This window comes from Scyliorhinus torazame, chromosome 4 (genome assembly GCF_047496885.1).
Source record: "Scyliorhinus torazame isolate Kashiwa2021f chromosome 4, sScyTor2.1, whole genome shotgun sequence".
NCBI lineage: Eukaryota > Metazoa > Chordata > Chondrichthyes > Carcharhiniformes > Scyliorhinidae > Scyliorhinus > Scyliorhinus torazame.
In genome coordinates, this window is record NC_092710.1 from 47,519,738 (window position 1) to 47,543,446 (window position 23,709).

Genomic DNA, 23,709 nt, shown 5'->3' on the forward strand with positions numbered 1-23,709 from the left:
CTATAGGACCTGCACTGCAACGGATCTTTGTCTCTCTTCAAAATTAGCGATATCGTCACCTCCGACATCGTCGGGGTTAGAGTCCCCCCTTCCCTGGCCTCATTGAACATCCTCGCCATCAACGGGGCCAACAAGTCCACATATTTTCTGTAGTATCCCACCGGGAACCCATCCGGCCCCGGAGCCTTCCCTGCTTGCATGCTTCCCAGTCCCTTAATAACCTCGTCCACCTCAATCGGCGCCCCCAGGCCTGCCACCACCTGCTGCTCCACTTTCGGGAACTTCAATTGGTCCAGGAACTGCCGTATCCCCTCCTCTCCCTCTGGGGGTTGAGACCTATACAGTTCCTCATAAAAGGTCTTAAACACCTCATTTATCTTTCCTGGCCTTCGTTCAGTGTCTCCCCTTTCATCCCTAATTCCTCCTATCTCCCTCGCTGCTGCCCTCTTTCGCAGTTGGTGCGCCAACAGGCGACTAGCCTTTTCCCCATATTCGTACCTCCTCCCCTGTGCCTTCCTCCACAGTACCTCCGCCTTTCTGGTGGTCAGAAGGTCAAACTCGGTCTGGAGTCGTCTCCTCTCCCTGTACAGCTCCTCCTCCGGGGTCTCTGCAAATTCCCTGTCCACCCTTAAAATCTCCCCCAGTAATCTATCCCTTTCCTTGGCCTCTGTTTTCCTTTTGTGGGCCCCAATAGAAATCAGCTCTCCTCTGACCACCGATTTTAGTGCTTCCCAGACCACTCCCACAGGGACCTCGCCGTCGTCATTGACCTCCAGGTATCTCTCAATACACCCCCTCACTCTTGCACACACTCCCTCATTCGTCTTCAGTCCCACGTCTAATCGCCAGAGTGTTCTCAGCTCCCTGTCCTCTCCTACTTCCAGGTCCACCCAATGCGGGGCATGATCCGAAACCGCTATGGCTGAGTATTCAGCTTCTTCCACCCTCGAGATCAACGACCTTCCGAAAACAAAAAAATCTATCCGGGAGTACACTTTATGGACGTGGGAGGAGAAGGAATACTTCCTAGCCCTGGGTCTAAGAAATCGCCGTGGATCCACTCCCCCCATTTGGTCCATAAAGAATATTTTTATAGTAGGCCCTGGTAGCTCAGTCGGTAGAGCATCAGACTTTTAATCTGAGGGTCCAGGGTTCAGGTCCCCGTCAGGGTTTTGATTTTGTCTCAAGGCGTTTGCTTCCCAATGAAAGGGCGGAAATAAAAATAAAGAATGCAGGATGCTTTATGGAAAGTGGAAGAACCGTGACAACGTCGTGTTTGTTAAATTGCAACAGCCGTCCAGAATTTTCAAGAATTTTTGCTAGATTTTCAGTTAACGTAAAAACTCTCTCCTGTTCTTATCCAGCATTATACCACTATAGTTTTCTGGCCATGTTTAATAATTTCCCAATTCGCAAAATATTTCCTGTTTGTATACTTCTTTCCTGCAGAACTGCTTTTAAATTAATAACTTTCAGAAATAACTGCAATTTTTCAGTTTCAAAAGCCCAGTGCCGATGAATATTTTAATTTGCACTCTCAAAGTCAGCAGGAGAAATCAACAATACTGATGTTTAATCAAAACAATTGAAATCTGTTCTACACTTGCAAAGCTGTCTTGCAGCTTGGTGCTGTGGCTTAGATGGTTAAAGCGTGTTTTGTAAACAGGAGATCCTGAGTTCAAAACTCGATAGTACCTTTATACATTCAGGTCAAAGTATGTTTCCTGTGAAGAATGGTGAACATATTAAATGTTGACAACATTTCTGAGGTCCTGTCCTTCAAGATTGCTTTCCCCTGTTTTATGTCAAACTTGATTCAAACTTCCATATCTCCCATTTTTCACGCAACTTCCATTTTCTCATCTACTCCATTGCATGTAACCTCGCATCAGCTCTGAATAAGGATCACACGGATTTGAAACATTAACTTTGTGTCTGGCTCCACAGGCATCCTCAAATTTTATGAACTTTCATCCAAGCATTTTTAGTTTCTCATGCAGATTCACAATATGTGCAGTATTTTCCTTTGAATGCACGACAGGATTGACCTCAGGAAATCCAGTAGGAATATTTTGAATGTTTGTCAGCGATGTCTATGAGCAAAGATTGAATGATTAAATGATTTACTCTGATGAAGAGTTACCCAGCCTCGAAACGTGAGCTCGGTTCTCTCTTCACAGATGCTGCCAGACCCACTGAGATTTTCCATCATTTCCTGTTTTAATTCAGATTTCACATCCGCAGTAATTTGCTTTTTTATTGGACGATATATGTTGCTGCATATTAGCAAGAACGATTCGGGCGGGATAAATTGTTGGGCATTTTCCATGAAGATGTGGTGTTGACAGATCTATTTACACCCTGAAATTTGCGATTTGCATAATTTGCTACTTTACTAGATGAGCTTACTTGCGTTCACACTCTGCCACAACAAACAACAGATGACACGCTTTATTCCCTCTCTCAAAATACAACCTGTATCTCTCCAGCTTCCCACTCACATCTCAGCAAACTAAACATAATCTTCAATGTTGTGAAGTCCCAGTGCATGTCCCTGGGTAACAACAGTTGTCACATCACAGGTCATTGGTAAAATGCGAGTCCAAGTTGAAGAATTTGAGAAAGAAGGCCGAAGGGAGGCTGCCAGTCTACTTGCGAGGGAAATGAGCTGGAGAGGCTGAATGACCAGTGAAGGAAATTCAAAAGATACAATATGAGACTTTGAAGTCAGCTATGAGAATATTTTTATAATGGGCCCTGGTAGCTCAGTAGGTAGAGCATCAGGCTTTTAATCTGAGGGTCCAGGGTTCAAGTCGCTGTCAGGGTTATGAATTTGGCTCAAGGCGTTTGCTTCCCAATGAACGGTCGGAAATAAAAATAAAGAATGCAGGGTGCTTTATGGAAAGTGGAAGAACCGTGACAACGTCGTGTTTGCCAAATTGCAACAGCCGTCCAGAATTTTCAAGAATTTTTGCTAGATTTTCAGTTAACGTAAAAACTCTCTCCTGTTCTTATCCAGCATTATACCACTATAGTTTTCTGGCCATTTTTCTCCCCTGTGATTGTCCCCCTCTCGAACAGATATACCCCTTTAGATACTGTCGGGGGGGATAGCCTATCAGGCGAAAACAGCAGCAGCCAGAGCAGTGGCACCACGGCTGGCTCTGATGTTCAGAAGGGAGGGTCAAAGCGCAGAAGAGTAATAGTAATAGGGGACTCTATAGTCAGGGGCACAGATAGGCGCTTCTGTGGACGTCAAAGAGACTCCAGGATGGTATGTTGCCTCCCTGGTGCCAGGGTCCAGGATGTCTCCGAACGGGTAGAGGGAATCCTCAAGGGGGAGGGCAAACAGGCAGAGGTCGTTGTACATATTGGTACTAACGACATAGGCAGGAAGGGGCATGAGGTCCTGCAGCAGGAGTTCAGGGAGCTAGGCAGAAAGTTAAAAGACTGGACCTCGAGGGTTGTAATCTCGGGATTACTCCCTGTGCCACGTGCCAGTGAGGCTAGAAATAGGAAGATAGAGCAGATAAACACGTGGCTAAACAGCTGGTGTAGGAGGGAGGGTTTCCATTATCTGGACCACTGGGAGCTCTTCCGGGGCAGGTGTGACCTGTATAAGAAGGACGGGTTGCATCTAAACCGGAGAGGCATAAATATCCTGGCCGCGAGGTTTGCTAGTGTCACACGGGAGGGTTTAAACTAGTATGGCAGGGGGGTGGGCACGGGAGCAATAGGTCAGAAGGTGAGAGCATTGAGGGAGAACTAGGGAATAGGGACAGTGTGGCTCTGAGGCAGAGCAGACGGGGAGAAGTTGCTGAACACAGCGGGTCTGGTGGCCTGAAGTGCATATGTTTTAATGCAAGGAGCATTACGGGTAAGGCAGATGAACTTAGAGCTTGGATTACTACTTGGAACTATGATGTTGTTGCCATTACAGAGACCTGGTTGAGGGAAGGGCAGGCTTGGCAGCTAAACGTTCCAGGATTTAGATGTTTCAGGCAGGATAGAGGGGGATGTAAAAGGGGAGGTGGAGTTGCGCTACTTGTTCGGGAGAATATCACAGCTATACTGCGAGAGGACACCTCAGAGGGCAGTGAGGCTATATGGGTAGAGATCAGGAATAAGAAGGGTGCAGTCACAATGTTGGGGGTATACTACAGGCCTCCCAACAGCCAGCGGGTGATAGAGGAGCAGATAGGTAGACAGATTTTGGAAAAGAGTAAAAACAACAGGGTTGTGGTGATGGGAGACTTCAACTTCCCCAATATTGACTGGGACTCACTTAGTGCCAGGGGCTTAGACGGGGCGGAGTTTGTAAGGAGCATCCAGGAGGGCTTCTTAAAACAATATGTAAACAGTCCAACTAGGGAAGGGGCGGTACTGGACCTGGTATTGGGGAATGAGCCCGGCCAGGTGGTAGATGTTTCAGTAGGGGAGCATTTCGGTAACAGTGACCACAATTCAGTAAGTTTTAAAGTACTGGTGGACAAGGATAAGAGTGGTCCGAGGATGAATGTGCTAAATTGGGGGAAGGCTAATTATAACAATATTAGGCGGGAACTGAAGAACATAGATTGGGGGCGGATGTTTGAGGGCAAATCAACATCTGACATGTGGGAGGCTTTCAAGTGTCAGTTGAAAGGAATGCAGGACCGGCATGTTCCTGTGAGGAAGAAAGATAAATACGGCAATTTTCGGGAACCTTGGATGACGAGTGATATTGTAGGCCTCGTCAAAAAGAAAAAGGAGGCATTTGTCAGGGCTAAAAGGCTGGGAACAGACGAAGCCTGTGTGGCATATAAGGAAAGTAGGAAGGAACTTAAGCAACGAGTCAGGAGGGCTAGAAGGGGTCACGAAAAGTCATTAGCAAATAGGGTTAAGGAAAATCCCAAGGCTTTTTACACGTACATAAAAAGCAAGAGGGTAGCCAGGGAAAGGGTTGGCCCACTGAAGGATAGGCAAGGGAATCTATGTGTGGAGCCAGAGGAAATGGGCGAGGTACTAAATGAATACTTTGCATCAGTATTCACCAAAGAGAAGGAATTGGTAGATGTTGAGTCTGGAGAAGGGGGTGTAGATAGCCTGGGTCACATTGTGATCCAAAAAGACGAGGTGTTGGGTGTCTTAAAAAATATTAAGGTAGATAAGTCCCCAGGGCCTGATGGGATCTACCCCAGAATACTAAAGGAGGCTGGAGAGGAAATTGCTGAGGCCTTGACAGAAATCTTTGGATCCTCGCTGTCTTCAGGGGATGTCCCGGAGGACTGGAGAATAGCCAATGTTGTTCCTCTGTTTAAGAAGGGTAGCAAGGATAATCCCGGGAACTACAGGCCGGTGAGCCTTACGTCAGTGGTAGGGAAATTACTGGAGAGAATTCTTCGAGACAGGATCTACTCCCATTTGGAAGCAAATGGACGTATTAGTGAGAGGCTGCCGGTCTGCTTGCGAGGGAAATGAGCTGGAGAGGCTGAATGACCAGTGAAGGAAATTCAAAAGATACAATATGAGACTTTGACGGGAGCTATGAGAGGATTATTGAAATGGGCCCTGGTAGCTCAGTCGGTAGAGCATCAGACTTTTAATCTGAGGGTCCAGGGTTCAAGTCCCTGTCAGGGTTTTGATTTTGGCTCAAGGCGTTTTCTTCCCAATTAACGGCCGAAATAAAAATAAAGAATGCAGGATGCTTTATGGAAAGTGGAAGAACCGTGACCACGTCGTGTTTGCCAAATTGCAACAGCCGTCCAGAATTTTCAAGAATTTTTGCTAGATTTTCAGTGAATGTATAAACTCTCTCCTGGTCTTGTCCTGCATTATACCACTGTAGTTTTCTGGCCATGTTTAATCACTTCCCAATTCGCAAAATATTTCCTGTTTGTATACTTCTTTCCTGCAGAACTGCTTTTAAATTAATAACTTTCAGAAATAACTGCAATCTTTACAGTTTCAAAAGCCCAGTGACGATGAATATTTTAGTTTGCACTCTCAAAGTCAGCAGGAGAAATCAACAATACAAAATTTAATCAAAACAATTGAAATCTGTTCTACACTTGCAAAGTTGTCTTACAGATTGGTGCTGTGGCTTAGATGGTTAAAGTACCTGTCTTGTAAACAGGAGATCCTGAGTTCAAATCTCAGCTGCACCTTTCTACGTTCAGGTCAAAGCATGTAGTCTATGAAGAATGCTCCTCATTTAATGGTGGACACAGAAAATGTTGACAACATTTCTGAGGTCCTGACCTTCAACATTGCTTTCCCTTGATTTATGTCAAACTTGATTCAAATTTCCATATCTCCCACTTTTCACGCAACTTCCATTTTCCTCATCTACTCCATTGCATGTAACTTCGCTTCAGCTCTGAATAAGGATCACACGGATTTGAAACATTAACTTTGTGTCTGGCTCCACAGACATCCTCTAATTTTCTGAGCTTTAATCCAATCATATTTAGCTTCTCATGCAGGTTCACAACATGTGCAGTATTTTCCTTTGAATGCACGACAGGATTGACCTCAGGAAATCCAGTAGGAACATTTTAAATGTCTGTCAGCGATGTCTGTGAGCAAAGATTGAATGATTAAATGATTTACTCTGATGAAGAGTGACGCAGCCTCGAAACGTTAGCTCGGTTCTCTCTTCACAGATGCTGCCAGACCCACTGAGATTTTCCATAATTTCCTGTTTTTTTTCAGGAAATGATGGAAATTTTAAATGAATAACTTACAGAAATGACTGCAATTTTTCAGTTTCAAAAGCCCAGTGCCGATGAATATTTTAATTTGCACTCTCAAAGTCAGCAGGAGAAATCAACAATACTGATGTTTAATCAAAACAATTGAAATCTGTTCCACACTAGCAAGCCTGTCTTGCAGATTGGTGCTGTTGCTTTGATGGTTAAAGTGCATGTCTGGTAAACAGCAGATCCTGAGTTCAAATCGCATCAGTACCTTTATACATTCAGGTCAAAGCATGTAGCCTGCGAAGAATATTCCTCATTTAATGTTGAACACAGAAAATGTTGACAACAATTCTGTGGTACTGACCTTCAAGATTGCTTTCCCCTGTTTTATTTCAAACTTCCATATCTCCCATTTTTCACGCAACTTCCATTTTCCTCATCTACTCCATTGCATGTAACCTCGCTTCAGCTCTGAATAAGGATCACACGGATTTGAAACATTAACTTTGTGTTTGGCTCCACAGACATCCTCAAATTTTATGAGCTTTAATCCAATCATTTTTAGTTTCTCATTCACATTCACAATATGTGCAGTATTTTCCTTTGAATGCACAACAGGATTGACCTCAGGAAATCCAGTAGGAACATTTTGAATGTTTGTCAGCGATGTCTGTGAGCAAAGATTGAATGATTAAATGATTTACTCTGATGAAGAGTGACCCAACTTCGAAACGTTAGCTCGGTTCTCTCTTCACAGATGCTGCCAGACCCACTGAGATTTTCCATCATTTCCTGTTTTAATTCAGATTTCACATCCGCAGTAATTTGCTTTTTTATTGGACGATATATGTTGCTGCATGTTAGCAAGAACGATTCGGGCGGGATAAATTGTTGGGCATTTTCCATGAAGATGTGGTGTTTACAGATCTATTGACACCCTGAAATTTGCATAATTTGTTAGTTTTCTAGATGAGCTTACTTGCGTTCACACTCTGCCACAACAAACAACAGATGACACCCTTTATTCCCCCTCTTAAAATATAATCTGTAGCTCTGTCGCTTCCCACTCATATCTCAGCGAACTAACCGTAATCTTCAATGTCTTGAAGTCCCAGTGCATGTCCGTGGGCATCAACAGTTGCCACATCTCAAGTCATTGGTAAAATGCGAGTCCAAGTTGAAGAATTTGAGAAAGGAAACCAAAGGGATGCTGCCAGTCTGCTTGCGAGGGAAATGAGCTGGAGAGGCTGAATGACCAGTGAAGGAAATTCAAAAGATACAATATAAGACTTTAAAGTGAGCTATGAGCACATTTGTACATTGGGCCCTGGTAGCTCAGTTGATAGAGCATCAGGCTTTTAATCTGATGGTCCAGGGTTCAGGTCCCTGTGAGGGTTTTGATTTTGGCTCAAGGCGTTTGCTTCCCAAAGAACGGTCGGAAATAAAAATAAAGAATGCAGGATGCTTTATGGAAAGTGGAAGAACCGTGACAACGTCGTGTTTGCCAAATTGCAACAGCCGTCCAGAATTTTCAAGAATTTTTGCTAGATTTTCAGTTGATGTTTAAACTCTCTCCTGGTCTTGTCCTGCATTATACCACTATAGTTTTCTGGCCATGTTTAATCACTTAGCAATTCGCAAAATATTTCCTGTTTGTATGCTCCTTTCCTGCAGAACTGCTTTTAAATTAATAACTTTCAGAAATAACTGCTATCTTTACAGTTTCAAAAGCCCAGTGACGATGAATATTTTAATTTGCACTCTCAAAGTCAGCAGGAGAAATCAACAATACTGATGTTTAATCAAAACAATTGAAATCTGTTCTACACTTGCAAAACTGTCTGGCAGATTGGTGCTGTGGCTTAGATGGTTAAAGCGCCTGTTTTGTAAACAGGAGATCCTGAGTTCAAATCTCAGCAGTACCTTTGTACATACAGGTCAAAGCATGTAACCTGTGAAGAATGCTTCTCATTTAATGGTGAACACAGAAAATGTTGACAACATTTCTGTGGTACTGACCTTCAAGGTTGCTTTCCACTGTTTTACGTCAAACTTCCATATCTCCCATTTTTCACGCAACTTCCATTATCCTCATCTACTCCATTGCATGTAACCTCGCTTCAGCTCTGAATAAGGATCACACGGATTTGAAACATTAACTTTGTGTTTGGCTCCACAGACATCCTCAAATGTTATGTGCTTTAATCCAATCATTTTTAGTTTCTCATGCACATTCACAACATGTGCAGTATTTTCCTTTGAATGCACGACAGGATTGACCTCAGGAAATCCAGTAGGAACATGTTGAATGTCTGTCAGCAAAGATTGAATGGTTAAATGATTTACTCTGATGAAGAGTGACGCAGCCTCAAAACGTTCGCTCGGTTCTCTCTTCACAGATGCTGCCAGACCCACTGAGATTTTCCATCATTTCCTGTTTTTTTTCAGATTTCACATCTGCAGTAATTTGCCTTTTTATTGGACGATATATGTTGCTGCATGTCAGCAAGAACGATTTGGGCGGGATAAAGGATGGGGCGTTTTCCATGAAGATGTGGCATTTGCAGATCTATTTACACCCTGAAAATTTGCGATTTGCATAATTTGCTACTTTACTAGATGAGCTTACTTGCGTTCACACTCTGCCACAACAAACAACAGATGACACGCTTTATTACCTCTCTCAAAATACAACCTGTATCTCTGCAGCTTCCCACTCACATCTCAGCGAACTAAACATAATCTTCAATGTCTTGAAGTCCCAGTGCATGTCCCTGGGTAACAACAGTTGTCACATCACAAGTCACTTGTAACATGCGAGTCCAAGTTGAAGAATTTGAGAAAGAAAGCCGAAGGGAGGCTGCCGGTCTGCTTGCGAGGGAAATGAGCTGGAGAGGCTGAATGACCAGTGAAGAAAATTCAAAAGATACAATATGAGACTTTGAAGTGAGCTGTGAGAACATTTTCAGAATGGGCCCTGGTAGCTCAGTCGGTAGAGCATCAGACTTTTAATCTGAGGGTCTAGGGTTCAAGTCCCTGTCAGGGCTTTGATTTTGGCTCAAGGCGTTTGCTTCCCAATGAACGGTCGGAAATAAAAATAAAGAATGCAGGATGCTTTATGGAAAGTGGAAGAACCGTGACAACGTCGTGTTTGCCAAATTGCAACAGCCGTCCAGATTTTTCAAGAATTTTTGCTAGATTTTCAGTTGATGTTTAAACTCTCTCCTGGACTTGTCCTGCATGATATCACTATAGTTTTCTGGCCATGTTTAATCACTTACCAATTCGCAAAATATTTCCTGTTTGTATACTTCTTTCTTGCAGAACTGCTTTTAAATTAATAACTTTCAGAATAACTGCAATTTTTACAGTTTCAAAAGCCCAGTGCCGATGAATATTTTAATTTGCACTCTCAAAGTCAGCAGGAGAAATCAACAATACTGATGTTTAATCGAAGCAATTGAAATCTGTTCCACACTTGCAAGCCTGTCTTGCAGATTGGTGCTGTGGCTTAGATGGTTAAAGTGCCTGTCTTATAAACAGATGATTCTGAATTCAAATCTCAGCAGTACCTTTATACATTCAGGTCAAAGCATGTAGCCTGTGAAGATTTCTCCTCATTCAATGGTAAACACAGAAAATGTTGACAACATTTCTGTGGTACTGACCTTCAAGATTGCTTTCCCCTGTTTTATGTCAAACTTCCATATCTCCCATTTTTCACGCAACTTCCATTTTCCTCATCTACTCCATTACATGTAACCTCGCTTCAGCTCTGAATAAGGATCACACGGATTTGAAACATTAACTTTGTGTTTGGCTCCACAGACATCCTCAAATTTTATGAGCTTTCACCCAAGCATTTTTAGTTTCTCATGCAGATTCACAATATGTGCAGTACTTTCCTTTGAATGCACGACAGGATTGACCTCAGGAAATCCAGTAGGAACCTTTTAAATGTTTGTCAGCGATGTCTGTGAGCAAAGATTGAATGATTAAATGATTTACTCTGATGAAGAGTGACCCAACTTCGAAACGTTAGCTCGGTTCTCTCTTCACAGATGCTGCCAGACCCACTGAGATTTTCCATCATTTCCTGTTTTAATTCAGATTTCACATCCGCAGTAATTTGCTTTTTTATTGGACGATATATTTTGCTCCATGTTAGCAAGAATGATTCGGGCGGGATAAATTGTTGGGCATTTTCCATGAAGATGTGGTGTTGACAGATCTATTGACACCCTGAAATTTGCGATTTGCATAATTTGTTAGTTTTCAAGATGAGCTTACTTGCGTTCACACTCTGCCACAACAAACAACAGATGACACCCTTTATTCCCCCTCTTAAAATACAATCTGTAGCTCTGTCGCTTCCCACTCATATCTCAGCGAACTAACCGTAATCTTCAATGTCTTGAAGTCCCAGTGCATGTCCGTGGGCATCAACAGTTGCCACATCTCAAGTCATTGGTAAAATGCGAGTCCAAGTTGAAGAATTTGAGAAAGGAAACCAAAGGGATGCTGCCAGTCTGCTTGCGAGGGAAATGAGCTGGAGAGGCTGAATGACCAGTGAAGGAAATTCAAAAGATACAATATGAGACTTTGAAGTGAGCTATGAGCACATTTGTACATTGGGCCTTGGTAGCTTAGTTGATAGAGCATCAGGCTTTTAATCTGATGGTCCAGGGTTCAGGTCCCTGTCAGGGTTTTGATTTTGACTCAAGGCGTTTGCATCCCAATGAACGGTCGGAAATAAAAATAAAGAATGCAGGATGCTTTATGGAAAGTGGAAGAACCGTGACAACGTCGTGTTTGCCAAATTGCAACAGCCGTCCAGAATTTTCAAGAATTTTTGCTAGATTTTCAGTTGATGTTTAAACTCTCTCCTGGACTTGTCCTGCATGATATCACTATAGTTTTCTGGCCATGTTTAATCACTTACCAATTCGCAAAATATTTCCTGTTTGTATACTTCTTTCTTGCAGAACTGCTTTTAAATTAATAACTTTCAGAATAACTGCAATCTTTACAGTTTCAAAAGCCCAGTGACAATGAATATTTTAATTTGCACTCTCAAAGTCAGCAGGAGAAATCAACAATACTGATGTTTAATCAAAACAATTGAAATCTGTTCTACACTTGCAAAATTGTCTGGCAGATTGGTGCTGTGGCTTAGATGGTTAAAGCGCTTGTCTTGTAAACAGGAAATCCTGAGTTAAAATCTCAGCAGTACCTTTGTACATACAGGTCAAAGCATGTAACCTGTGAAGAATGCTTCTCATTTAATGGTGAACACAGAAAAAGTTGACAACATTTCTGTGGTACTGACCTTCAAGGTTGCTTTCCCCTGTTTTACGTCAAATTTCCATATCTCCCATTTTTCACGCAACTTCCATTATCCTCATCTACTCCATTGCATGTAACCTCGCTTCAGCTCTGAATAAGGATCACACGGATTTGAAACATTAACTTTGTGTTTGGCTCCACAGACATCCTCAAATGTTATGTGCTTTAATCCAATCATTTTTAGTTTCTCATGCACATTCACAACATGTGCAGTATTTTCCTTTGAATGCACGACAGGATTGACCTCAGGAAATCCAGTAGGAACATGTTGAATGTCTGTCAGCAAAGATTGAATGGTTAAATGATTTACTCTGATGAAGAGTGACGCAGCCTTGAAACGTTCGCTCGGTTCTCTCTTCACAGATGCTGCCAGACCCACTGAGATTTTCCATCATTTCCTGTTTTTTTTCAGATTTCACATCTGCAGTAATTTGCCTTTTTATTGGACGATATATGTTGCTGCATGTCAGCAAGAACGATTTGGGCGGGATAAAGGATGGGGCGTTTTCCATGAAGATGTGGCATTTGCAGATCTATTTACACCCTGAAAATTTGCGATTTGCATAATTTGCTACTTTACTAGATGAGCTTACTTGCGTTCACACTCTGCCACAACAAACAACAGATGACACGCTTTATTACCTCTCTCAAAATACAACCTGTATCTCTGCAGCTTTCCACTCACATCTCAGCGAACTAAACATAATCTTCAATGTCTTGAAGTCCCAGTGCATGTCCCTGGGTAACAACAGTTGTCACATCACAGGTCATTGGTAAAATGCGAGTCCAAGTTGAAGAATTTGAGAAAGAAAGCCGAAGGGAGGCTGCCGGTCTGCTTGCGAGGGAAATGAGCTGGAGAGGCTGAATGACCAGTGAAGAAAATTCAAAAGATACAATATGAGACTTTGAAGTGAGCTGTGAGAACATTTTCAGAATGGGCCCTGGTAGCTCAGTCGGTAGAGCATCAGACTTTTAATCTGAGGGTCCAGGGTTCAAGTCCCTGTCAGGGCTTTGATTTTGGCTCAAGGCGTTTGCTTCCCAATGAACGGTCGGAAATAAAAATAAAGAATGCAGGATGCTTTATGGAAAGTGGAAGAACCGTGACAACGTCGTGTTTGCCAAATTGCAACAGCCGTCCAGATTTTTCAAGAATTTTTGCTAGATTTTCAGTTGATGTTTAAACTCTCTCCTGGACTTGTCCTGCATGATATCACTATAGTTTTCTGGCCATGTTTAATCACTTACCAATTCGCAAAATATTTCCTGTTTGTATACTTCTTTCTTGCAGAACTGCTTTTAAATTAATAACTTTCAGAATAACTGCAATTTTTACAGTTTCAAAAGCCCAGTGCCGATGAATATTTTAATTTGCACTCTCAAAGTCAGCAGGAGAAATCAACAATACTGATGTTTAATCGAAGCAATTGAAATCTGTTCCACACTTGCAAGCCTGTCTTGCAGATTGGTGCTGTGGCTTAGATGGTTAAAGTGCCTGTCTTATAAACAGATGATTCTGAATTCAAATCTCAGCAGTACCTTTATACATTCAGGTCAAAGCATGTAGCCTGTGAAAATTTCTCCTCATTCAATGGTAAACACAGAAAATGTTGACAACATTTCTGTGGTACTGACCTTCAAGATTGCTTTCCCCTGTTTTATGTCAAACTTCCATATCTCCCATTTTTCACGCAACTTCCATTTTCCTCATCTACTCCATTACATGTAACCTCGCTTCAGCTCTGAATAAGGATCACACGGATTTGAAACATTAACTTTGTGTTTGGCTCCACAGGCATCCTCAAATTTTATGAGCTTTCACCCAAGCATTTTTAGTTTCTCATGCAGATTCACAATATGTGCAGTACTTTCCTTTGAATGCACGACAGGATTGACCTCAGGAAATCCAGTAGGAACCTTTTAAATGTTTGTCAGCGATGTCTGTGAGCAAAGATTGAATGATTAAATGATTTACTCTGATGAAGAGTGACCCAACTTCGAAACGTTAGCTCGGTTCTCTCTTCACAGATGCTGCCAGACCCACTGAGATTTTCCATCATTTCCTGTTTTAATTCAGATTTCACATCCGCAGTAATTTGCTTTTTTATTGGACGATATATTTTGCTCCATGTTAGCAAGAATGATTCGGGCGGGATAAATTGTTGGGCATTTTCCATGAAGATGTGGTGTTGACAGATCTATTGACACCCTGAAATTTGCGATTTGCATAATTTGTTAGTTTTCTAGATGAGCTTACTTGCGTTCACACTCTGCCACAACAAACAACAGATGACACCCTTTATTCCCCCTCTTAAAATACAATCTGTAGCTCTGTCGCTTCCCACTCATATCTCAGCGAACTAACCGTAATCTTCAATGTCTTGAAGTCCCAGTGCATGTCCGTGGGCATCAACAGTTGCCACATCTCAAGTCATTGGTAAAATGCGAGTCCAAGTTGAAGAATTTGAGAAAGGAAACCAAAGGGATGCTGCCAGTCTGCTTGCGAGGGAAATGAGCTGGAGAGGCTGAATGACCAGTGAAGGAAATTCAAAAGATACAATATGAGACTTTGAAGTGAGCTATGAGAATGTTTGTAGATTGGGCCCTGGTAGCTCAGTTGATAGAGCATCAGGCTTTTAATCTGATGGTCCAGGGTTCAGGTCCCTGTCAGGGTTTTGATTTTGGCTCAAGGCGTTTGCTTCCCAATGAACGGTCGGAAATAAAAATAAAGAATGCAGGATGCTTTATGGAAAGTGGAAGAACCGTGACAACGTCGTGTTTGCCAAATTGCAACAGCCGTCCAGAATTTTCAAGAATTTTTGCTAGATTTTCAGTTGATGTTTAAACTCTCTCCTGGACTTGTCCTGCATGATATCACTATAGTTTTCTGGCCATGTTTAATCACTTACCAATTCGCAAAATATTTCCTGTTTGTATACTTCTTTCTTGCAGAACTGCTTTTAAATTAATAACTTTCAGAATAACTGCAATCTTTACAGTTTCAAAAGCCCAGTGACAATGAATATTTTAATTTGCACTCTCAAAGTCAGCAGGAGAAATCAACAATACTGATGTTTAATCAAAACAATTGAAATCTGTTCTACACTTGCAAACTTGTCTGGCAGATTGGTGCTGTGGCTTAGATGGTTAAAGCGCCTGTCTTGTAAACAGGAAATCCTGAATTCAAATCTCAGCAGTACCTTTGTACATACAGATCAAAGCATGTAACCTGTGAAGAATGCTTCTCATTTAATGGTGAACACAGAAAAAGTTGGCAACATTTCTGTGGTACTGACCTTCAAGGTTGCTTTCCCCTGTTTTACGTCAAATTTCCATATCTCACATTTTTCACGCAACTTCCATTATCCTCATCTACTCCATTGCATGTAACCTCGCTTCAGCTCTGAATAAGGATCACACGGATTTGAAACATTAACTTTGTGTTTGGCTCCACAGACATCCTCAAATGTTATGTGCTTTAATCCAATCATTTTTAGTTTCTCATGCACATTCCCAACATGTGCAGTATTTTCCTTTGAATGCACGACAGGATTGACCTCAGGAAATCCAGTAGGAACATGTTGAATGTCTGTCAGCAAAGATTGAATGGTTAAATGATTTACTCTGATGAAGAGTGACGCAGCCTCGAAACGTTCGCTCGGTTCTCTCTTCACAGATGCTGCCAGACCCACTGAGATTTTCCATCATTTCCTGTTTTTTTTCAGATTTCACATCTGCAGTAATTTGCCTTTTTATTGGACGATATATGTTGCTGCATGTCAGCAAGAACGATTTGGGCGGGATAAAGGATGGGGCGTTTTCCATGAAGATGTGGCATTTGCAGATCTATTTACACCCTGAAAATTTGCGATTTGCATAATTTGCTACTTTACTAGATGAGCTTACTTGCGTTCACACTCTGCCACAACAAACAACAGATGACACGCTTTATTACCTCTCTCAAAATTCAACCTGTATCTCTGCAGCTTCCCACTCACATCTCAGCGAACTAAACATAATCTTCAATGTCTTGAAGTCCCAGTGCATGTCCCTGGGTAACAACAGTTGTCACATCACAAGTCACTTGTAACATGCGAGTCCAAGTTGAAGAATTTGAGAAAGAAAGCCGAAGGGAGGCTGCCGGTCTGCTTGCGAGGGAAATGAGCTGGAGAGGCTGAATGACCAGTGAAGGAAATTCAAAAGATACAATATGAGACTTTGAAGTGAGCTATGAGAACATTTTCAGAATGGGCCCTGGTAGCTCAGTCGGTAAAGCATCAGACTTTTAATCTGAGGGTCCAGGGTTCAAGTCCCTGTCAGGGCTTTGATTTTGGCTCAAGGCGTTTGCTTCCCAATGAACGGTCGGAAATAAAAATAAAGAATGCAGGATGCTTTATGGAAAGTGGAAGAACCGTGACAACGTCGTGTTTTCCAAATTGCAACAGCCGTCCAGAATTTACAAGAATTTTTGCTAGATTTTCAGTTGATGTTTAAACTCTCTCCTGGACTTGTCCTGCATGATATCACTATAGTTTTCTGGCCATGATTAATCACTTACCAATTCGCAAAATATTTCCTGTTTGTATACTTCTTTCTTGCAGAACTGCTTTTAAATTAATAACTTTCAGAATAACTGTAATTTTTACAGTTTCAAAAGCCCAGTGTCGATGAATATTTTAATTTGCACTCTCAAAGTCAGCAGGAGAAATCAACAATACTGATGTTTAATCGAAGCAATTGAAATCTGTTCCACACTTGCAAGCCTGTCTTGCAGATTGGTGCTGTGGCTTAGATGGTTAAAGTGCCTGTCTTGTAAACAGGAGATCCTGAATTCAAATCTCAGCAGTACCTTTATACATTCAGGTCAAAGCATGTAGCCTGTGAAGAATCCTCCTCATTCAATGGTAAACACAGAAAATGTTGACAACATTTCTGTGGTACTGACCTTCAAGATTGCTTTCCCCTGTTTTATGTCAAACTTCCATATCTCCCATTTTTCACGCAACTTCCATTTTCCTCATCTACTCCATTGCATGTAACCTCGCTTCAGCTCTGAATAAGGATCACACGGATTTGAAACATTAACTTTGTGTTTGGCTCCACAGACATCCTCAAATTTTATGAGCTTTAATCCAATCATTTTTAGTTTCTCATGCACATTCACAATATGTGCAGTATTTTCCTTTGAATGCACAACAGGATTGACCTCAGGAAATCCAGTAGGAACATTTTGAATGTTTGTCAGCGATGTCTGTGAGCAAAGATTGAATGATTAAATGATTTACTCTGATGAAGAGTGACCCAACTTCGAAACGTTAGCTCGGTTCTCTCTTCACAGATGCTGCCAGACCCACTGAGATTTTCCATCATTTCCTGTTTTAATTCAGATTTCACATCCGCAGTAATTTGCTTTTTTATTGGACGATATATGTTGCTGCATGTTAGCAAGAACGATTCGGGCGGGATAAATTGTTGGGCATTTTCCATGAAGATGTGGTGTTTACAGATCTATTGACACCCTGAAATTTGCGATTTGCATAATTTGTTAGTTTTCTAGATGAGCTTACTTGCGTTCACACTCTGCCACAACAAACAACAGATGACACCCTTTATTCCCCCTCTTAAAATACAATCTGTAGCTCTGTCGCTTCCCACTCATATCTCAGCGAACTAACCGTAATCTTCAATGTCTTGAAGTCCCAGTGCATGTCCGTGGGCATCAACAGTTGCCACATCTCAAGTCATTGGTAAAATGCGAGTCCAAGTTGAAGAATTTGAGAAAGGAAACCAAAGGGATGCTGCCAGTCTGCTTGCGAGGGAAATGAGCTGGAGAGGCTGAATGACCAGTGAAGGAAATTCAAAAGATACAATATGAGACTTTGAAGTGAGCTATGAGAACGTTTGTACTTTGGGCCCTGGTAGCTCAGTTGATAGAGCATCAGGCTTTTAATCTGATGGTCCAGGGTTCAGGTCCCTGTCAGGGTTTTGATTTTGGCTCAAGGCGTTTGCTTCCCAATGAACGGTCGGAAATAAAAATAAAGAATGCAGGATGCTTTATGGAAAGTGGAAGAACCGTGACAACGTCGTGTTTGCCAAATTGCAACAGCCGTCCAGAATTTTCAAGAATTTTTGCTAGATTTTCAGTTGATGTTTAAACTCTCTCCTGGACTTGTCCTGCATGATATCACTATAGTTTTCTGGCCATGTTTAATCACTTACCAATTCGCAAAATATTTCCTGTTTGTATACTTCTTTCTTGCAGAACTGCTTTTAAATTAATAACTTTCAGAATAACTGCAATCTTTACAGTTTCAAAAGCCCAGTGACAATGAATATTTTAATTTGCACTCTCAAAGTCAGCAGGAGAAATCAACAATACTGATGTTTAATCAAAACAATTGAAATCTGTTCTACACTTGCAAAATTGTCTGGCAGATTGGTGCTGTGGCTTAGATGGTTAAAGCGCCTGTCTTGTAAACAGGAAATCCTGAGTTAAAATCTCAGCAGTACCTTTGTACATACAGGTCAAAGCATGTAACCTTTGAAGAATGCTTCTCATTTAATGGTGAACACAGAAAAAGTTGACAACATTTCTGTGGTACTGACCTTCAAGGTTGCTTTCCCCTGTTTTACGTCAAATTTCCATATCTCCCATTTTTCACGCAACTTCCATTATCCTCATCTACTCCATTGCATGTAACCTCGCTTCAGCTCTGAATAAGGATCACACGGATTTGAAACATTAACTTTGTGTTTGGCTCCACAGACATCCTCAAATGTTATGTGCTTTAATCCAATCATTTTTAGTTTCTCATGCACATTCACAACATGTGCAGTATTTTCCTTTGAATGCACGACAGGATTGACCTCAGGAAATCCAGTAGGAACATGTTGAATGTCTGTCAGCAAAGATTGAATGGTTAAATGATTTACTCTGATGAAGAGTGACGCAGCCTCGAAACGTTCGCTCGGTTCTCTCTTCACAGATGCTGCCAGACCCACTGAGATTTTCCATCATTTCCTGTTTTTTTTCAGATTTCACATCTGCAGTAATTTGCCTTTTTATTGGACGATATATGTTGCTGCATGTCAGCAAGAACGATTTGGGCGGGATAAAGGATGGGGCGTTTTCCATGAAGATGTGGCATTTGCAGATCTATTTACACCCTGAAAATTTGCGATTTGCATAATTTGCTACTTTACTAGATGAGCTTACTTGCGTTCACACTCTGCCACAACAAACAACAGATGACACGCTTTATTACCTCTCTCAAAATTCAACCTGTATCTCTGCAGCTTCCCACTCACATCTCAGCGAACTAAACATAATCTTCAATGTCTTGAAGTCCCAGTGCATGTCCCTGGGTAACAACAGTTGTCACATCACAAGTCACTTGTAACATGCGAGTCCAAGTTGAAGAATTTGAGAAAGAAAGCCGAAGGGAGGCTGCCGGTCTGCTTGCGAGGGAAATGAGCTGGAGAGGCTGAATGACCAGTGAAGGAAATTCAAAAGATACAATATGAGACTTTGAAGTGAGCTATGAGAACATTTGCTGAATGGGCCCTGGTAGCTCAGTCGGTAGAGCATCAGACTTTTAATCTGAGGGTCCAGGGTTCAAGTCCCTGTCAGGGCTTTGATTTTGGCTCAAGGCGTTTGCTTCCCAATGAACGGTCGGAAATAAAAATAAAGAATGCAGGATGCTTTATGGAAAGTGGAAGAACCGTGACAACGTCGTGTTTGCCAAATTGCAACAGCCGTCCAGAATTTTCAAGAATTTTTGCTAGATTTTCAGTTGATGTTTAAACTCTCTCCTGGACTTGTCCTGCATGATATCACTATAGTTTTCTGGCCATGTTTAATCACTTACCAATTCGCAAAATATTTCCTGTTTGTATACTTCTTTCTTGCAGAACTGCTTTTAAATTAATAACTTTCAGAATAATTGCAATTTTTACAGTTTCAAAAGCCCAGTGTCGATGAATATTTTAATTTGCACTCTCAAAGTCAGCAGGAGAAATCAACAATACTGATGTTTAATCGAAGCAATTGAAATCTGTTCCACACTTGCAAGCCTGTCTTGCAGATTGGTGCTGTGGCTTAGATGGTTAAAGTGCCTGTCTTGTAAACAGGAGATCCTGAATTCAAATCTCAGCAGTACCTTTATACATTCAGGTCAAAGCATGTAGCCTGTGAAGAATCCTCCTCATTCAATGGTAAACACAGAAAATGTTGACAACATTTCTGTGGTACTGACCTTCAAGATTGCTTTCCCCTGTTTTATGTCAAACTTCCATATCTCCCATTTTTCACGCAACTTCCATTTTCCTCATCTACTCCATTGCATGTAACCTCGCTTCAGCTCTGAATTAGGATCACACGGATTTGAAACATTAACTTTGTGTTTGGCTCCACAGACATCCTCAAATTTTATGAGCTTTAATCCAATCATTTTTAGTTTCTCATGCACATTCACAATATGTGCAGTATTTTCCTTTGAATGCACAACAGGATTGACCTCAGGAAATCCAGTAGGAACATTTTGAATGTTTGTCAGCGATGTCTGTGAGCAAAGATTGAATGATTAAATGATTTACTCTGATGAAGAGTGACCCAACTTCGAAACGTTAGCTCGGTTCTCTCTTCACAGATGCTGCCAGACCCACTGAGATTTTCCATCATTTCCTGTTTTAATTCAGATTTCACATCCGCAGTAATTTGCTTTTTTATTGGACGATATATGTTGCTGCATGTTAGCAAGAACGATTCGGGCGGGATAAATTGTTGGGCATTTTCCATGAAGATGTGGTGTTTACAGATCTATTGACACCCTGAAATTTGCGATTTGCATAATTTGTTAGTTTTCAAGATGAGCTTACTTGCGTTCACACTCTGCCACAACAAACAACAGATGACACCCTTTATTCCCCCTCTTAAAATACAATCTGTAGCTCTGTCGCTTCCCACTCATATCTCAGCGAACTAACCGTAATCTTCAATGTCTTGAAGTCCCAGTGCATGTCCGTGGGCATCAACAGTTGCCACATCTCAAGTCATTGGTAAAATGCGAGTCCAAGTTGAAGAATTTGAGAAAGGAAACCAAAGGGATGCTGCCAGTCTGCTTGCGAGGGAAATGAGCTGGAGAGGCTGAATGACCAGTGAAGGAAATTCAAAAGATACAATATGAGACTTTGAAGTGAGCTATGAGCACATTTGTACATTGGGCCTTGGTAGCTTAGTTGATAGAGCATCAGGCTTTTAATCTGATGGTCCAGGGTTCAGGTCCCTGTCAGGGTTTTGATTTTGACTCAAGGCGTTTGCTTCCCAATGAACGGTCGGAAATAAAAATAAAGAATGCAGGATGCTTTATGGAAAGTGGAAGAACCGTGACAATGTCGTGTTTGCCAAATTGCAACAGCCGTCCAGAATTTTCAAGAATTTTTGCTAGATTTTCAGTTGATGTTTAAACTCTCTCCTGGACTTGTCCTGCATGATATCACTATAGTTTTCTGGCCATGTTTAATCACTTACCAATTCGCAAAATATTTCCTGTTTGTATACTTCTTTCTTGCAGAACTGCTTTTAAATTAATAACTTTCAGAATAACTGCAATCTTTACAGTTTCAAAAGCCCAGTGACAATGAATATTTTAATTTGCACTCTCAAAGTCAGCAGGAGAAATCAACAATACTGATGTTTAATCAAAACAATTGAAATCTGTTCTACACTTGCAAAATTGTCTGGCAGATTGGTGCTGTGGCTTAGATGGTTAAAGCGCCTGTCTTGTAAACAGGAAATCCTGAGTTCAAATCTCAGCAGTACCTTTGTACATACAGGTCAACGCATGTAACCTGTGAAGAATGCTTCTCATTTAATGGTGAACACAGAAAAAGTTGACAACATTTCTGTGGTACTGACCTTCAAGGTTGCTTTCCCCTGTTTTACGTCAAATTTCCATATCTCCCATTTTTCACGCAACTTCCATTATCCTCATCTACTCCATTGCATGTAACCTCGCTTCAGCTCTGAATAAGGATCACACGGATTTGAAACATTAACTTTGTGTTTGGCTCCACAGACATCCTCAAATGTTATGTGCTTTAATCCAATCATTTTTAGTTTCTCATGCACATTCACAACATGTGCAGTATTTTCCTTTGAATGCACGACAGGATTGACCTCAGGAAATCCAGTAGGAACATGTTGAATGTCTGTCAGCAAAGATTGAATGGTTAAATGATTTACTCTGATGAAGAGTGACGCAGCCTCGAAACGTTCGCTCGGTTCTCTCTTCACAGATGCTGCCAGACCCACTGAGATTTTCCATCATTTCCTGTTTTTTTTTCAGATTTCACATCTGCAGTAATTTGCCTTTTTATTGGACGATATATGTTGCTGCATGTCAGCAAGAACGATTTGGGCGGGATAAAGGATGGGGCGTTTTCCATGAAGATGTGGCATTTGCAGATCTATTTACACCCTGAAAATTTGCGATTTGCATAATTTGCTACTTTACTAGATGAGCTTACTTGCGATCACACTCTGCCACAACAAACAACAGATGACACGCTTTATTACCTCTCTCAAAATACAACCTGTATCTCTGCAGCTTCCCACTCACATCTCAGCGAACTAAACATAATCTTCAATGTCTTGAAGTCCCAGTGCATGTCCCTGGGTAACAACAGTTGTCACATCACAAGTCACTTGTAACATGCGAGTCCAAGTTGAAGAATTTGAGAAAGAAAGCCGAAGGGAGGCTGCCGGTCTGCTTGCGAGGGAAATGAGCTGGAGAGGCTGAATGACCAGTGAAGGAAATTCAAAAGATACAATATGAGACTTTGAAGTGAGCTATGAGAACATTTTCTGAATGGGCCCTGGTAGCTCAGTCGGTAGAGCATCAGACTTTTAATCTGAGGGTCCAGGGTTCAAGTCCCTGTCAGGGCTTTGATTTTGGCTCAAGGCGTTTGCTTCCCAATGAACGGTCGGAAATAAAAATAAAGAATGCAGGATGCTTTATGGAAAGTGGAAGAACCGTGACAACGTCGTGTTTGCCAAATTGCAACAGCCGTCCAGAATTTTCAAGAATTTTTGCTAGATTTTCAGTTGATGTTTAAACTCTCTCCTGGACTTGTCCTGCATGATTTCACTATAGTTTTCTGGCCATGTTTAATCACTTACCAATTCGCAAAATATTTCCTGTTTGTATACTTCTTTCTTGCAGAACTGCTTTTAAATTAATAACTTTCAGAATAACTGCAATTTTTACAGTTTCAAAAGCCCAGTGTCGATGAATATTTTAATTTGCACTCTCAAAGTCAGCAGGAGAAATCAACAATACTGATGTTTAATCGAAGCAATTGAAATCTGTTCCACACTTGCAAGCCTGTCTTGCAGATTGGTGCTGTGGCTTAGATGGTTAAAGTGCCTGTCTTGTAAACAGGAGATCCTGAATTCAAATCTCAGCAGTACCTTTATACATTCAGGTCAAAGCATGTAGCCTGTGAAGAATCCTCCTCATTCAATGGTAAACACAGAAAATGTTGACAACATTTCTGTGGTACTGACCTTCAAGATTGCTTTCCCCTGTTTTATGTCAAACTTCCATATCTCCCATTTTTCACGCAACTTCCATTTTCCTCATCTACTCCATTGCATGTAACCTCGCTTCAGCTCTGAATAAGGATC

At 41.5% G+C, this 23,709-nt stretch overlaps 16 non-coding genes across 16 annotated transcripts; all 16 read left to right on the forward strand.

The window, feature by feature from the left end:
• The first annotated feature begins 1,099 nt into the window (after positions 1-1,099).
• trnak-uuu (transfer RNA lysine (anticodon UUU)) lies at positions 1,100-1,172 on the forward strand. The gene has a single exon. It is a non-coding gene; the product is annotated as a tRNA-Lys (tRNA).
• A 4,375-nt stretch (positions 1,173-5,547) lies between these two features.
• On the forward strand, positions 5,548-5,620 carry trnak-uuu (transfer RNA lysine (anticodon UUU)). The gene has a single exon. It is a non-coding gene; the product is annotated as a tRNA-Lys (tRNA).
• Positions 5,621-6,072: 452 nt separating this feature from the next.
• On the forward strand, positions 6,073-6,146 carry trnat-ugu (transfer RNA threonine (anticodon UGU)). The gene has a single exon. It is a non-coding gene; the product is annotated as a tRNA-Thr (tRNA).
• A 2,385-nt stretch (positions 6,147-8,531) lies between these two features.
• On the forward strand, positions 8,532-8,605 carry trnat-ugu (transfer RNA threonine (anticodon UGU)). Its single transcript has one exon. It is a non-coding gene; the product is annotated as a tRNA-Thr (tRNA).
• Positions 8,606-9,654: 1,049 nt separating this feature from the next.
• Positions 9,655-9,727, forward strand: trnak-uuu (transfer RNA lysine (anticodon UUU)). The gene has a single exon. It is a non-coding gene; the product is annotated as a tRNA-Lys (tRNA).
• A 2,114-nt stretch (positions 9,728-11,841) lies between these two features.
• trnat-ugu (transfer RNA threonine (anticodon UGU)) lies at positions 11,842-11,915 on the forward strand. Its single transcript has one exon. It is a non-coding gene; the product is annotated as a tRNA-Thr (tRNA).
• A 1,049-nt stretch (positions 11,916-12,964) lies between these two features.
• On the forward strand, positions 12,965-13,037 carry trnak-uuu (transfer RNA lysine (anticodon UUU)). The gene has a single exon. It is a non-coding gene; the product is annotated as a tRNA-Lys (tRNA).
• A 2,114-nt stretch (positions 13,038-15,151) lies between these two features.
• trnat-ugu (transfer RNA threonine (anticodon UGU)) lies at positions 15,152-15,225 on the forward strand. Its single transcript has one exon. It is a non-coding gene; the product is annotated as a tRNA-Thr (tRNA).
• A 1,049-nt stretch (positions 15,226-16,274) lies between these two features.
• trnak-uuu (transfer RNA lysine (anticodon UUU)) lies at positions 16,275-16,347 on the forward strand. Its single transcript has one exon. It is a non-coding gene; the product is annotated as a tRNA-Lys (tRNA).
• A 453-nt stretch (positions 16,348-16,800) lies between these two features.
• Positions 16,801-16,874, forward strand: trnat-ugu (transfer RNA threonine (anticodon UGU)). The gene has a single exon. It is a non-coding gene; the product is annotated as a tRNA-Thr (tRNA).
• A 1,587-nt stretch (positions 16,875-18,461) lies between these two features.
• trnat-ugu (transfer RNA threonine (anticodon UGU)) lies at positions 18,462-18,535 on the forward strand. The gene has a single exon. It is a non-coding gene; the product is annotated as a tRNA-Thr (tRNA).
• Positions 18,536-19,584: 1,049 nt separating this feature from the next.
• trnak-uuu (transfer RNA lysine (anticodon UUU)) lies at positions 19,585-19,657 on the forward strand. Its single transcript has one exon. It is a non-coding gene; the product is annotated as a tRNA-Lys (tRNA).
• Positions 19,658-20,110: 453 nt separating this feature from the next.
• trnat-ugu (transfer RNA threonine (anticodon UGU)) lies at positions 20,111-20,184 on the forward strand. Its single transcript has one exon. It is a non-coding gene; the product is annotated as a tRNA-Thr (tRNA).
• A 1,587-nt stretch (positions 20,185-21,771) lies between these two features.
• trnat-ugu (transfer RNA threonine (anticodon UGU)) lies at positions 21,772-21,845 on the forward strand. The gene has a single exon. It is a non-coding gene; the product is annotated as a tRNA-Thr (tRNA).
• A 1,050-nt stretch (positions 21,846-22,895) lies between these two features.
• On the forward strand, positions 22,896-22,968 carry trnak-uuu (transfer RNA lysine (anticodon UUU)). The gene has a single exon. It is a non-coding gene; the product is annotated as a tRNA-Lys (tRNA).
• A 453-nt stretch (positions 22,969-23,421) lies between these two features.
• On the forward strand, positions 23,422-23,495 carry trnat-ugu (transfer RNA threonine (anticodon UGU)). The gene has a single exon. It is a non-coding gene; the product is annotated as a tRNA-Thr (tRNA).
• Positions 23,496-23,709: the final 214 nt, after the last annotated feature.